Genomic DNA, 16,902 nt, shown 5'->3' with positions numbered 1-16,902 from the left:
ATAAAAACTATTTACACGGGAAAGCTCCCAACAAGCAAAAAGAAGAACGAGAAATATTTTCGGGTTTTCTTTTTAATTCTACTACAAGCATGGAAAGTAAACTAACTATTTTTTTTTGTTTTTCTTAAGGTTTATCAAACACACAAGAAGAAAGCAGGAAAAAGAAATTTAAACTAGCATGGATATTACAGTGAAAGAGTATGAGCACCGACATCTAGCAATGAGTGTGTGTGAACATAAATGTAATGTTGGTGGGAAATACGTACTTCCCCAAGCTTAGGCTTTTGGCCTAAGTTGGTCTATTGCCAAGGATGGCCTGGCGGATATCCGTAGGTGAAGCTGGGGTCGTAATGTGACGAAGAATGCTCCGGCAGCCACTGGCTGGCAGCCTCCTCTGGATCCCAAGAATAAACAGATAATCGTGGAGGCTCGTCTTGTGGCTCCGGCTCCGGGGCTGGTGCAGGGTTTCGATAGGCTTGAACAGCCGACCACGGAACAATGTGAGGTTCTGCAAACAAGTTAAACAAAGAAGAAGCAGGCAAGGTAATAGTCTCAGGATGATGTTTATCAAAGTATAATTTATATTTGAGCTCCCCATTGCGACTCTTAACAAGGAAATCATGCGCTATCATACTCTTATAATCTAAATAAGCGTGGGGCAGTGCCGTTTCTTCTTTCTCCTCATGCCTAATAGGCATTTCAAAATGTTCAGCAAGGCGTGAAGCATAAATGCCTCCAAAGATGGGGCCTTTAGTACGGTTAAGACTTAACCGTCTAGCAACAATCCCACCCATACTAACAGAGTTATCGCGGTATAAACCATGGAGAAAAATAATAATATCAGGAATACGAAGGTTCCCATAGCTCCCGCGTCCAATCAAGCAACGACTAGCAAATAGGGCAAAGTAGCGTAAAATAGGATAATGAATGCTAGTGATCCTTGCATCAGAAACCTTCCTGGTTTCTCCCACCGTGATGGTGTTAACAAAAGCTTCTAATTCGTTACGGTGGGGTTCATCTAGGGTGCCCTCAAAGGGTATTCTGCAAACCTTGTAGAATTCTGCTAATGGCATCTCCTTAACAACGTCATATAAATGAAACTCTACTGTTGAAGGTGATTTCTTAGGGAAAAAGTAGAAGTGTTGCACAAAAGTATTCGTGAGTAAGAGATACTGATGATGTTGGTCATGGAGGAAGTTGGTGAGGCCAACATTCTCAATCAATAAATATAAATCTTCATAAATTCCAGCTCTCCTCAAGAAGTCATCGGAAGGCCATTCACAAGGCCGGACCTCCGCGGTGCGAGGTAAATTAAATTTGGGCTTCTCCTCTTCTTCCTTTTGTTTTTCCTTAGAGCTTCGGCTCGATGAGCCCCTCAAAAGTCTCTTGATTATTTCTGAAACAATCTGAAATTTTTAGTAACTTCAAATAAAAGTGAACCAATTTCAATAAAATTAATAGCAACAACTCCAACAAGTGCCTAGGGCCTATATAAAGCATTGGAACCACTTGGAAACATATAAATTTGGCATGCACGCTCAAGAACATGGTCACCTATGCAGCACAAATTTGCAATGAATAAAGCACTAGAACAAAAACTAATTGGACCAATGGAGGAGTCACATACCAAGGAACAATCTCCCCAAGAAGTTTTGCGAGACGTGCTTTGAGCAAGGAGATCGAAAATCGCAGCAACGGGGGCTGGAACTCGTGCTTGAGTTGGTTTTTTGTGTTTGTGAGAGGCAGAGGAACAAGATGGGTGCAGGAATAAGTGGAGGAGGGCCACCGTGGGCCCACGAGGCAGGGGGGCGCGCCCTCCACCCTCATGGCCAGGTGGCAGCTCCCCCCGTGGTAATTTTTGCACAGTAAATTATCAAATATTCCTGAAAAAATCATATTAAATTGGCATGGCATTCTCAGGACTTTTATTTTCAGGATATTTTTATATTGCACGGATAAATCAGGAAACAGACAGAAAAATACTATTTTGCTTTATTTCTACTAAGTAACAGAAAATATAAAGAGGGTACAGAAGGTTGTGCTTCTAGTTTCATCCATCTCGTGATCATCAAAATGAACCCGCTAACAAGGTTGATCAAGTCTTCTTAACAAACTCATTCCGAATAATCCCAGAACCGGAGAAATTTCGAATAACACTAAGTTACCTCAACGGGGATATGAAAATCCCCAACAATAAGAATATCATACTTTTTCTTGACAGTAGGGAGAGGAAATTCAAAACCTCCAAATATAATCGATGGAACTTTTCCAATAGAGTTGATACTGTAAACTTGAGGTTGTTTCCTTGGAAAGTGTACCGTGTGCTCATTGCCATTAACATGAAAAGTGACATTGCCTTTGGTGCAATCAATAACAGCCCCTGCAGTTTTAAGGAAAGGTCTTCCAAGAATAATAGACATACTATCATCCTCGGGAATATCAAGAATAAGAAAGTCCGTTAAAATGGTAACGTTTGCAACCACAACAGGCACATCCTCACAAATGCCGACAGGTATAGCAGTTGATTTATCAGCCATTTGCAAGGATATTTCAGTAGGTGTCAACTTATTCAAGTCAAGTCTACGATATAAAGAGAGAGGCATAACACTAACATCGGCTCCAAGATCACATAAAGCAGTTTTAACATAATTTCTCTTAATGGAGCATGGTATAGTAGGTACTCCTGGATCTCCAAGTTTCTTCGGTATTCCACCCTTAAAAGTATAATTAGCAAGCATGGTGGAAATTTCAGCTTCATGTATCTTTCTTTTATTAGTAATGATATCCTTCATGTACTTAGCATAAGGATTTGTTTTGAGCACATCAGTTAATCGCATACGCAAAAAGATGGGTCTAATCATTTCAGCAAAGCGCTCAAAATCCTCATCATCCTTTTTCTTGGATGGTTTCAGAGGAAAAGGCATGGGTTTATGAACCCATGGTTCCCTTTCGTTACCATGTTTCCTAGCAACAAAATCTCTTTTATCATAACATTGATTCTTTGATTGTGGGTTATCAAGATCAACAACAGGTTCAACTTCTACATCATTATCATTACTAGGTTGAGCATCAACATGAACATTATCATTAACATTATCACTAGGTTCATGTTCATAACCTGATTGTGTTTCAGCATCAGAAATAGAAATATCATTTGGATTATCTGGTGGTTCAGCAACAGGTTCACTAGAAGTTTGCACAGTCCTATCATTTTTCTTTTTCTTCCTCTTAGAAGAACTAGGTATATCAATATTATTTCTCTGAGAATCTTGCTCGATTCTCTTAGGGTGGCCTTCAGGATACAAAGGTTCCTGAGTCATTCTACCAGTTCTAGTAGCCACTCTGACAGCATAATCATTTTTCTTACTATTCATTTCATCAAGCACTTCTTTCTGAGCTTTAAGTACTTGTTCCACTTGAGTGGTAACCATAGAAGCATGTTTGCTAACAAGTTTAAGTTCACCTCTAATATCAGCCATATAATCACTCAAGCGTTTAATCATAAAGGTATTCTGTTTTAATTATCTACCAAAATAAGCATTAAAGTCATCTTGCTTAAACATTAAGTCATCAAATTCATCCAAGCACTGACTAGCAATTTTATTAGGGGGGACTTCAGCTTTATCATATCTATAGAGAGAATTTACCTTTACTACCTGTGTCGGGATATCGGGAGGTTCTTCATTAAATAAGTAATTGAGATCATATACTTCTTCAACAGGCGGTAAATTAAGAACATGTATTTCTTCAATAGGAGGTAGATTCTTAACATCTTCAGCTTTAATACCTTTTTCTTTCATAGATTTCTTTGCCTCTTGCATATCTTCGGGACTGAGAAATAGAACACCTCTCTTCTTCGGAGTTGGTTTAGGAATAGGCTCAGTAATTGGCTCAGGTACTGGCTCAGGAGGTAGCTCGGGAGGTGCCCAATTATTTTCATTTGCCAACATATTATTCAATAGAATTTCAGCGTCATCCGGTGTTCTTTCCCTGAAAAGAGAACCAGCACAACTATCCAGGTAATCTCTGGAAGCATCGGTTAGTCCATTATAAAAGATATCAAATATTTCAGGTTTCTTAAGAGGGTGATCAGGCAAAGCATTAAGTAACTTGAGAAGCCTCCCCCAAGCTTGTGGGATACTCTCTTCTTCAATTTGCACAAAATTGTATATTTCCCTCAAAGCAGCTTGTTTCTTATGAGCAGGGAAATATTTAGCAGAGAAGTAATAAATCATATCCTGGGGACTTTGCACACAACCAGGATCAAGAGAATTAAACCATTTCTTAGCATCACCCTTTAATGAGAATGGAAATATTTTGAGTAAATAAAGGTGGCACGATCTCAGATTATTAGTAAACAGGGCAGCTATATCATCTAACTTACGAAGATGTGCCACAACAGTTTCAGATTCATAGCCATAAAAAGGATCAGATTCAAGCAAAGTAATTATATCTGGATCAACAGAAATATCATAATAATCCTGATCAGGAACACAGATAGGCGAAGTAGAAAAAGCAGGGTCGGGTCTCATTCTACCTCTAAAAGATTCTTTACTCCACTTAACTAGCAACCTCTTACGTTCACATTTATCCTGGCAAGCAAGAACAACTTCAAAAGATTCATCATTAAAAAGATAACCCTCAGGAATAGAAGGCATAGGTTCATCATCACTAACATCATCGTGTTCAGGTTCAATAATTTCTCTTTCTCTAGACCTAGCAATTTGCTCATCAAGAAATTCACCAAGTGGCACAGTAGTATCAAGCATAGAAGTAATTTCATCATAAGTATCGTCCATAGCAGAACTGGCATCATCAATAACATGCAACATATCAGAATCAATAGCAGTAGTAGGTTTAGGTGTCGCAAACTTACTCATAAAAGAAGGAGAATCTAGTGCAAGGCTAGATGGCAGTCCCTTACCTCCCCTCGTAGTTGAGGGCAAAATAGTAGTTCGATCATCTTTCAAGTTCTTCATAGTGTCTAGCAGATATAAATCCCAAGTGACTCAAAGAATAGAGCTATGCTCCCCGGCAACGGCACCAGAAAAAGGTCTTGATAACCCACAAGTATAGGGGATCGCAACAGTTTTCGAGGGTAGAGTATTCAACCCAAATTTGTTGATTCGACACAAGGGGAGCCAAAGAATATTCTCATGTATTAGCAGCTGAGTCGTCAATTCAACCACACCTGGAAACTTAATATCTGCAGCAAAGTGTTTAGTAGCAAAGTAATATGATAGTGGTGGTAACAGTAACAAAGTAAAGAAAGCAAAAGTAATTTTTTTAGTATTTTTGTAGTGATGATAACAGTAGCAACTGAAAAGTAAATAAGCGTAAACCAGTGTATGGAAAACTCGTAGGCACCGGAACAGTGATGGATAATTATGCAGGATGCGGTTCGTCATGTAACAGTCATAACATAGGGTGACATAGAACTAGCTCCAGTTCATCAATGTAATGTAGGCATGTGTTCCGTATATAGTCATACGTGCTTATGGAAAAGAACTTGCATGACATATTTTGTCCTACCCTCCCGTGGCAGCGGGGTCCTATTGGAAACTAAGGGATATTAAGGCCTCCTTTTAATAGAGAACCGGAACAAAGCATTAGCACATAGTGAATACATGAACTCCTCGAACTATGGTCATCACCGGGAGTGGTGCCGATTATTGTCACTTCGGGGTTGCCGGATCATAACACATAGTAGGTGACTATAGACTTGCAAGATAGGATCAAGAACACACATATATTCATGAAAACATAATAGGTTCAGATCTGAAATCATGGCACTCAGGCCCTAGTGACAAGCATTAAGCATAGCAAAGTCATAGCAACATCAATCTCAGAACATAATGGATACTAGGGATCAAACCCTAACAAAACTAACTCGATTACATGATAAATCTCATCCAATCCATCACCGTCCAGCAAGCCTACGATGCAATTACTCATGCACGGCGGTGAGCACCATGAAATTGGTGATGGAGGATGGTTGATGATGACGACGGCGACGAATCCCCCTCTCCGGAGCCCCGAATGGACTCCGGATCAGCCCTCCCGAGAAAGATTAGGGCTTGGCGGCGGCTCCGTATCGTAAAACATGATGAAACTTTCTCTCTGATTTGTTTCTCCCCGAAAGCCAATATATGGAGTTGGAATTGGCGTCGGAGGGCTACCAGGGGGCCCACGAGGTAGGGCGGCGCGCCCAGGGGGAGGGGAGCGCCCCCACCCTCGTGGACAGGGTGTGGGCCCCCTGGTCTTCATCTTTGGCGAGGATTTTTTATTGTTTATTCTAAGATATTCCGTGGAGTTTCAGGTCATTCCGAGAACTTTTGTTTTCTGCACATAAAACAACACCATGGCAATTCTGCTGAAAATAGCGTCAGTCCGGGTTAGTTCCATTCAAATCATACAAGTTAGAGTCCAAAACAAGGGCAAAAGTGTTTGGAAAAGTAGATACGACGGAGACGTATCACACAACTATCTAGGAAATCCCTAGAAGCATCGGTTAGTCCATTATAGAAGATACCAAATATTTCATTTTTCTTAAGAGGATGATCAGGCAAAGCATTAAGCAATTGGAGCAGCCTCCCCCAAGCTTGTGGGAGACTCTCTTCTTCAATTTGCACAAAGTTAAATTTTCCTGCAAGGCAGCTTGTTTCTTATGAGAAGGGAAATATTTTTCAGAGAGGTAATAAATCATATCCTAGGGACTACGCACACAACCAGGAGTACCAAGCTTTAGCATCACCCTTTAATGAGAACATAAATAACTTGAGAGTATAGTAATGGCGAATCTTCTCATCATGAGCAAAAAGGGTGGCTATGGCCTTCAACTTAGTAAGATGTGCCACAACAGTTTCAGTTTCATAACCATGGAAAGGATCAGATTCAACCAAAGTATTCAACTCTGGGTCGACAGAGAATTCATAATCCTTATCATCAATAAAGATAGTTGAGGTAGCAAACTTAGGATCACATTTCATTCTAGCATTCAAAGATCTTTCTTTATACTTGCATAATAATTTTTCTAGATCATCTCTATCCTTACAAGCAAGAATATCTCTAGTTGCCTCCTCACTCATAGCATAACCTTTCAGTACCTTTGGCAATTCATATCTAGGAGGGCTAGTTCTAGTAGGTGTTTCAAGATTTTCAGTTTCAAGCTCATCATCAGTTTCAACAATATCATGTTGTCTTACTCTAGCAATTTGTTCATCAAGAAATTCACCTAGTGGCACATTATCATCAAGCAAGGTACTAGCACCATCATGAGTAGCATTCATAGTAGAAGTAGCATCATCAATAACTTGCGACATATGAGAATTAATAGCATGTGGTGGTGTTGCAAGTTTACTTATAACAGAAGGTGAATCTAAAGCGAATCTGGATGGCAGTTCCTTACCTCCATTCGTCTTAGAGGGAAAAATCTTAGTCTTAGCATCCTTCAGATTCTTCACAGTGATAAATTGATAATAATCCCAAGTGACTCAACAAATATAGATATGCTCCCCGACAATGGTGCCAGAAAAAGGTCCTGATAACCCACAAGTATGTGGGATCGCAACAGTTTTCGAGGGCAGAGTATTCAACCCAAATTTATAGATTCTACACAAGGGGAGACAAAGAATATTTGCAAGTATTAGTAGCTGAGTTGTCAATTAAACCACACATGCAGATTAATTATCTGCGACAAAGTGCTCAGTAGCAAAGTAGTATGATAGTTTTGATAGCAGTAGCAACAGCAATAGTGATTGTAAGAGTAATAGCAGTGATTTTATAGCACTAATGATAGCAGCAGCAGTAGTAACTTAGCAAGAACAATATAAGGTAAATTCGTAGGCATTGGATCGGTGATTCGTTGGATAATATTCATCATGAGACAGTCATAACCTAGGGCAATACAGCACTAGCTCCAGTTCATAAATATAATGTAGGCATGTATGCTGTAAATAGTCATACGTGCTTATGGAAAGAACTTGTATGACACCTTTTGTCCTAGCCTTCCATGGCAGCGGGGTCCTATTGGAAACTAAGGGATATTAAGGCCTCCTTTTAATAGAGAATCGGAACAAAGCATTAGCACACGGTGAATACATGAACTCCTCAAACTACAACCATCATCGGGAGTGGTCCCGACTATTGTCACTCCGGGGTTGCCGGATCATAACATGTAGTAGGTGACTATAACTTGCAAGATCGGATCTAGAACATGGATATAATGGTGATAACATAAACAGTTCAGATTTGAAATCATGGCACCCGGGCCCAAAGTGACAAGCATTAAGCATGGCAAAGTCATAGCAACATCAATCTCAGAACATAATGGATACTAGGGATCAGGCCTAACAAAACTAACTCGATTACATGATGAATCTCATCCAACTCCTCACCGACCAGCGAGCCTACGAAGGAATTAGTCACTCCTGGTGGGGAGCATCATGGAATTGGCGATGGAGAAGGGTTGGTGATGACGAAGATTGAAGATCCCCCTCTTCGAAGTCCCAAACGGACTCCAGATCTGTCCTCCTGATGAAGAACAGGAGACACGAGCGGCTCCATCTCGTGAAACACGGTAATTCTTTCTCCCTCATTTTTTTCTGGAAAAATAGGATTTTATAGCATTGGTTTCAGGGTCTGCGGGGCCACCAGGTGGGGACAACCCACCTGGGTGCGCCTGGAGGGGGTGGCGCCGCCCTGGTGGGTTATGCCCACCCAGGTTCCCCCTACGGTGGTTCTTGACTCTAGAAATTCTCTTTTATTGTATAAAAATTCCTCACAAAGTTTCATTCCATTCCGAGAACTTTTATTTCTGCACAAAAACAACACCATAGTAGCTCTGCTAAAAACAGCGTCAGTCCGGGTTAGTTTCATTCAAATCATGCAAATTTGAGTCCAAAACAAGAGGAGAAGCGTTAAGAAAAGTAGATACAACGGAGACGTATCAATGATGGTGCCGAAAATTGTGCTCAAGTGTTAGAAGAAGAATTCAATAAAATGTTTGGCATAAAATCTTTGAATTATGAGCATGATTACAATGTTATTAGTATGAATTCTTTGAATATCCATGAGGCTAATGATATGCAAAGCTACAAGCTTGGGGATGCTATATTTAATGAAGATGATATTTTTAGTCCCCCAAGTTTTAATGAGAAAATTTATTATGATGATAGCATGCCTCCTATTTATGATGATTATATTGATGAAAGTGGGTTTGGAAGAGTGTCAACCCTAGGAATTAATGATCCCACTATTTTGGAGGGTGTTGAATCTTTTCACAATATTGATAAAAGTGGATTTGGAGAGGTCATGACTTTATTTAGTGATGAATCCACTATTTTGGAAGAGGTTCCAATTGATTATGAGAACAAAGTTTCTATCTATGATGATGATTGTGACAACATGTATGCTATAAAGAATAATGATAACCATGAAACATGTCATCATGATTTTAATTTTCAATTAGATTATGCCTCACATGATAGTTATTTTGTTGAGTTTGCCCCGACTACTATTGATGAGAATAAATTAGCTTATGAGGAGAGTAATAAAATTTCTATGCTTGTGGATCATGAAAAGAATGCTTTATGTGATAGTTATATTGTTGAATTCATTCATGATGGTACTGAAAATTACTATGATGGGGGAACATATGCTTGTAGGTATTGCAATAATATCAAGTTTCCTCTCGATGTCTTGAAAATCTTGAAGTTTTGCTTGTTTTGCCTTCCTATGCTTGTTGATTCTTGTTCCCATAAATCATTTGCTCACAAAATGCCTATGCATAGGAAATGGGTTAGGCTTAAATGTGCTAGTCATATGCTTCATCATTCTCTCATTATGTTTCAATTCTTATCTTTCATGTGAGAATCATTGAAATCACCATTCCTAGCTAAAAAGGCATTAAAGAAAGCGCTTGTTGGGAGACAAACCAACATTTATACCTACTGTTTTTGTGTGTTCACATGATTAGGCTAATGTAGTAATCATTTTTTATAGCTTTTGTTTCACTTCAATAAAGTGCCAAGTTAGACCTTTGGGATGATCTATGGTGATAGTTGATTTGATCTTGCTGAAAAACAGAAACCTTTTGCTCATTGCCAGAATTTTAAAAAATCACATAAACTTGCTTTTGATCTATAGTTTTTACACAAGATTGATATAAAAATTGCATCTGCTATCCTAATTTTTCAGAATTTTTGGAGTTACATAAGTATGGAAAGTTTCCAAATTACTACAAACTGTTCTGTTTTTGACAGATTATGTTTACATTCTGTTGTTTGCTTATTTCTATGAATCTATGAGTAGTATCGGAGGGTATGAACCATGGAGAAGTTGTAATACAGTAGATATAACACCAATACAAATTTAGAATGAGTTCACAACAGTATCTAAGTGGTGATTTGCTTTATTATACTAACGGAGCTTACGAGTTTTCTGTTGAGTTTTGTGTTGTGAAGTTTTCAAGTTTTGGGTGAAGTTTCGAGGGACTAGGGAATAAGGTGTGGCAAGACCATAGAGCATGATTTATTTATTGATTGTCTTCCTTATGAGTGGTGGTCGGGCAGGAGCAATGGTATTTTCCTACCAATCTATGCCCCTAGGAGCATGCGTGTAGGACTTTGTTTCAATAGCTAATAGACTTTTGCAATGAGTATGTGAGTTCTTTATGACTAATGTTGAGTCCATGGATTATACGCACTCTCACCCTTCCACCATTGCTAGCCTCTCTAGTAGCGCGCAACTTTCGTCGGTGCATTAAATCCACCATATATCCTTCCTCGAAACAACCACCATACCTACCTATTATGGCATTTCCATAGCCATTCTGAGATATATTGTCATGCAACTTCCACCGTTACGTTTTATTATGACACATACCATCACTGTCATATTGCTTTGCATGATCATGTAGTTGGCATAGTATTTGTGGCGAAGCCACCATTCATATTGTTTATATACATGCCACTCTTGATCATTGTACATCCCGGTACACCGCCGGAGGCATTCACATAGAGTCATATCTTTTGCTCTAGTATTGAGTTGTAATTCTTGAGTTGTAAGTAAATCAAAGTGTGATGATCATCATTATTAGAGCATTGTCCCATGTGAGGAAAGGATGATGGAAACTATGATTCCCTCACAAGTTGGGATGAGGAACCGGACGAAAAAAAGAGGCCAAAGAGCCCAAACAAAAAAAGAGGCCAAAGAGCCCAAAATAAAAAAATGAGAGAAAAAGAGAGAAGGGGCAATGTTACTATCCTTTTTACACACTTGTGCTTCAAAATAGCATCATGATCTTCATAATAGAGAGTCTCATATTTTGTCACTTTCATGTACTAGTGGGAATTTTTTTCATTATAGAACTTGGCTTGTATATTCCAATGATGGGCTTCCTCAAATTTCCCTAGGTCGTCGCAAACAAGCGAGTTGGATGCACACCCACTTAGTTTGTTTTTGAGATTTCATACACTTATAGCTTTGGTGCATCCGTTGCATGGAAATCCCTAGTCACTTGCATCGATATGATGGGCATCTCCATAGCCCATTAATTTGCCTAGTTGATGTGAGATTTTCTCCTACTTTTGTCTTCTCCACAACCACCATATTCTATTCCACCTATAGTGTTATATCCATGGCACATGCTCATGTATTGCGTGAAAGTTGAAAAAGTTTGAGAACATCAAATGTCGGTGTACTTAAGTATGGGCTTTTCTGTACCCCTTACTTGTGCACGGGCAGTTGTACCCGCACCTGTGGCGAGGACTTGGTGGGGCATTAGACGGAAAAATACAAGACTACCAATACAAGCATTCAAGCCACTGAATACAGAGCAAAAGATAAGCTAGGCCTCCCCCAGCAACACCATTGCCGAGGCAGCTTACGTAGCCCCAGCAAGACCCTTGCTGGGGCGGATTGCGAAGCACCAGCAAGGCCGCAACCCTTAAGGCTGAGATCTTTGACACCATCAACAACATCAAGGCCAAGGCTCGGGGGGCGCGTGCACAGTAGCATGCAGATCTTTGTGAAGACTGGTGGCCTGCTAGTCTATGCAGAGACAAGAAGACAAGGACCCCTGACAAGGCCTTTGCCGGTGACGACTCCGAGGCCCCGGCAAGACGCTTGCCAGGGACAATTGCGGGGCCATAGTCTGGCCCGCACCCGACAAAGTTTCTCCACCTCATCGTTGTTCCAGCGTGACGACCAGCTTGCCAACTAGACAGATGCCTGCGTGGCAGCATGCAGATTCTAGGGAAACTAAGCAAGCACCTGTGTGGTGGCATGCAGATCTTCATGAAGGTCCTTCCACAACGCCAGCACAACGGCTAGCAGCCAGCCTGGCGCTGCATGCCTCGTCATCCTAGACGCATGTCAGGACGGGGAGAGGCGGCGACGGACAGGACGGGTTCCATTACCGTCCCATATAAAGCTAGAGGGAATGTAAGCATTGCATTAAATGTGTTTATCCTACGATGTAAGGGATAAACTTGTACACTAGAGCTACTTTACACCTCATGTGTGCCACTATGGCGACCCCTTTGACATATAAAAGGAGGCTTGAGGCGTATTGGAGGAGGATTCGGATTTTTTGGACTGGGCATGCACCGCAGCTAGTCTAAGAACTCAGGAACACTAAATATACACCCAAAAGCAGGACCAGGGTTTTGCGCTCCTCAACGGCCCAAACCTGGGTAAAAACCCCTCACGCTGATCACCAGACCTGCTTTTTTTGCAACTCTCTCCCCGCAAACCGTAGAAGGGCTCTGCTACGTCTTGAGCTTGCGTTGGTTTTCCTTGAAGAGGAAAGGGTGATGCAGCAATAGTAGCGTAAGTATTTCCCTTAGTTTTTTAGAACCAAGGTGTCAATCCAGTAGGAGGCTCCTCAAAAGTCCCACGCACCTACACAAACAAATAAAGAACTCGCAACCAACACAATAAAGGGGTTGTCAATCCCTTCACGGCCACTTGCGAAAGTGAGATCTGATAGAGATAGTATGATAAGATAAATATATTGTTAGTATTTTATAATATAGATTGGAAAAGTAAAGAAGTAGATTGAAAGCTTATATGATAAAAGATAGACCCGGGGGCCATAGGTTTCACTAGTGGCTTCTCTCAAGATAGCATAAGTATTACGGTGGGTGAACAAATTATTGTCAAGCAATTGATAGAAAAGCGAATAATTATGAGATTATCTAGGCATGATCATGTATATAGGCATCACGTCCGCGACAAGTAGACCAACTCATGCCTGCATCTACTACTATTACTCCACACATCGACCGCTATCCAGCATGCATCTAGAGCATTAAGTTCATAAGAACAGAGTAACGCATTAAGAAAGATGACATGATGTAGAGGGATAAACTCATGCAATATGATATAAACCCCACCTTTTTATCCTCGATGGCAACAATACAATACGTGCCTTGCAACCCTTATTGTCACTGGGTAAGGACACCGCAAGATTGAACCCAAAGCTAAGCACTTCTCCCATTGCAAGAAAGATAAATCTAGTAGGCCAAACCAAACTGATAATTCGAAGAGACTTGCAAAGATAACTCAATCATACATAAAAGAATTAAGAGGAGATTCAAATATTTCTCATAGATAAACTTGATCATAAACCCGCAATTCATCGGATCTCGACAAACACACCGCAAAAGGAGTTACATCGAATAGATCTCCACAAGAGAGGGGGAGAACATGGTATTGAGATCCAAAAAGAGAGAAGAAGCCATCTAGCTAATAACTATGGACCCGAAGGTCTGTGGTAAACTACTCACAACTCATCGGAAGGGCTATGGTGATGCTGTAGAAGCACTCCATGGTCGATTCCCTCTCCGGCGGAGCGCCAGTGAAGGCTCCAAGATGGGATCTTGCGGATACAGAAGGTTACGACGGTGGAAATTGTTTTTCGTTGGCTCCTTGGATGTTTTCGGGGTACGTGGGTATATATAGGAGGAAGAAGTAGGTCGGTGGCCGCCCGAGGGGCCCACGAGATAGGGGGCGCCCTGTAGGGGTGGGCACGCCCTCCACCCTCGTGGCCGCCTCGGCTGGTTCTTGACTTGCACTCCAAGTCCTCTGGATCATGTTCATTCCAAAAATCACGCTCCCGAAGGTATCATTCCGTTTGGACTCCGTTTGATATTCTCGAAATACTAAAATAGGCAAAAAAAAACAGCAATACGGGCTGGGCCTCTGGTTAGTAGGTTAGTCCCAAAAATGATATAAATGTGTAAAATAAAGCCCATAAACATCCAAAAGGGATAATATAATAGCATGGAACAATCAAAAATTATAGATATGTTGGAGATGTATCAAGCATCCCCAAGCTTAATTCCTGCTCGTCCTCGAGTAGGTAAATGATAAAAACAGAATTTTTGATGTGGAATGCTACCTAGCATAATTCTCAATGTAATTTTCTTTATTGTGGCATGAATGTCCAGATACAAATGATTCAAAATAAAAGTTCATATTGACATATGAAATAGTAATACTTCAAGCATACTAATCAAAGCAATCATGTCTTCTCAAAATAACATGGCTAAAGAAAGTTAACCCTACAAAATCATATAGTCTGGCTGTTGCTCTATCTTCATCACACAAAGTATTTAATCATGCACAACCCCGATGACAAGCCAAGCAATTGTTTCATAGTTTAGTAATCTCAAACTTTTTCAACTTTCACGCAATATATGAGCGTGAGCCATGGACATAGCACTATACGTGGAATAGAATGGTGGTTGTGGAGAAGACAAAAAAGGAGAAGATAGTCTCACATCAACTAGGCGTATCAACGGGCTATGGAGATGCCCATTAATAGATATCAATGTGAGTGAGTAGGGATTGCCATGCAACGGATGCACTAGAGCTATAAATGTATGAAAGCTCAACAAAAGAAACTAAGTGGGTGTGCATCCAACTCGCTTGCTCACGAAGACCTAGGGCATTTTGAGGAAGCCCATCATTGGAATATACAAGCCAAGTTCTATAATGAAAAATTCCCACTAGTATATGAAAGTGACAACATAGGAGACTCTCTATCATGAAGATCATGGTGCTACTTTGAAGCACATGTGTGGTAAAAGGATAGTAGCATTGTCCCTTCTCTCTTTTTCTCTCATTTTTTTTCTTTTCTTTTTTCTTCTCTTTTTTTTCTTTTTTTCCTTTTTTTTCTTTTGGCCTTTCTCCTTTTTTTCTTTTGGCCTTTCTCTTTTTTTTGGCCTTTCTCTTTTTTTTCTTTTTTTCTTTTTGTAAAGTCCGAAGTCTCATCCCGACTTGTGGGGGAATCATAGTCTCCAGCATCCTTTCCTCACTGGGACAATGCTTTAATAATGACGATCATCACGCTTTTATTTACTTATAACTCAAGAATTACAACTCAGAACTTAGAACAAGATATGACTCTATATGAATGCCTTTGGCGGTATACCGGGATATGCAATGAATGAAGAGTGACATGTATGGAAATTATGAAGGTGGCCTTGCCACAAATACGATGTCAACTACATGATCCTGCAAAGAGCAATATGACAATGATGATGCGTGTCATATAAACGGAATGGTGGAAAGTTGCATGGGAAAATATCTCGGAATGGCTATGGAAATGCCATAATAGGTAGGTATGGTGGCTGTTTTTAGGAAGGTATATGGTGGGTGTATGGTACCGGCAAAAGTTGCGCAGCACAAGAGAGGCTAGCAATGGTGGAAGGGTGAGAGTGAGTATAATCCATGGACTCAACATTAGTCAAAAGAACTCATATACTTATTGCAAAAATATACAAGTCATCAAAAACAAAGTATTACGTGCATGCTCCTAGGGGGATAGATTGGTAGGAAAAGACCATCGCTCGTCCTCGACCGCCACTCATAAGGAAGACAATCAATAAATAAAATTGTGCTCCAACTTCATCACAAAGCGGTTCACCATACGTGCATGCATGCTACGGGAATCACAAACTTAAACACAAGCATTATTTAAATTCATAATCACCCAACTAGCATGACTTTAATATCACTACCTCCATATCTCAAAACAATTATCAAGTATCGAATTGATCATAGCATCCAATTCACTTCCTATGATAGTTTTTTATTATACCCAACTTGGATGCCTACCATTCTAGGACCAATTTTATAACCATAGCAAACACCATGCTGTTCTAAGAGACTCTCAAAATAATATAAGTGAAGCATGAGAGACTAGCAATTTCTACAAAATTAAGCCACCGCCGTGCTCTAAAAGATATAAGTGAAGCACTAGAGCAAAAATTGTCAAGCTCAAAAGATATAAGTGAAGAACTAAAGCGAAAACTATCAAGCTCAAAAGATATAAGTGAAGCACATAGCATATTCTAATAAATTTCAATCAAGTGGGCTTCTCCCAAAAGGTGTGTACATCAAGGATGATTGTGGAAAACAAAAGCAAATACTAATATCATACACGACGCTCCAAGAAAAACACATATCATGTGGTGAATAAAAATATAGCTCCAAGTAAAGTTACCAATGAACGAAGACGAAAGAGGGGATGCCTTCCGGGGGCATCCCCAAGCTTAGGCTTTTGGCTACTCTTGAATATCTTGGGGTGCCATGGGCATCCCCAAGCTTAGGCTTTTGCCACTCCTTATTCCATAGTCCATCAAATCTTTACCCAAAACTTGAAAACCTAACAACACAAAACTCAACAGGAAATCTCATAAGCTTCGTTAGTGAAAGAAAGCAAAACCACCACATAAATTACTGTAATGAACTCATTATTTATTTATATTGGTGTTAAACCTACTGTATTTCAAGTTCTTTATGGTTCATACCACTTAATACTAGCCATAGATGCATCAAAATAAGCAAACAACACACGAAAAACAGAATCTGTCAAAAACAGAACAGTCTGTA

This window comes from Triticum dicoccoides, chromosome 6B (genome assembly GCF_002162155.2).
Source record: "Triticum dicoccoides isolate Atlit2015 ecotype Zavitan chromosome 6B, WEW_v2.0, whole genome shotgun sequence".
NCBI lineage: Eukaryota > Viridiplantae > Streptophyta > Magnoliopsida > Poales > Poaceae > Triticum > Triticum dicoccoides.
Note: the sequence above shows the minus strand (reverse complement) of the source record.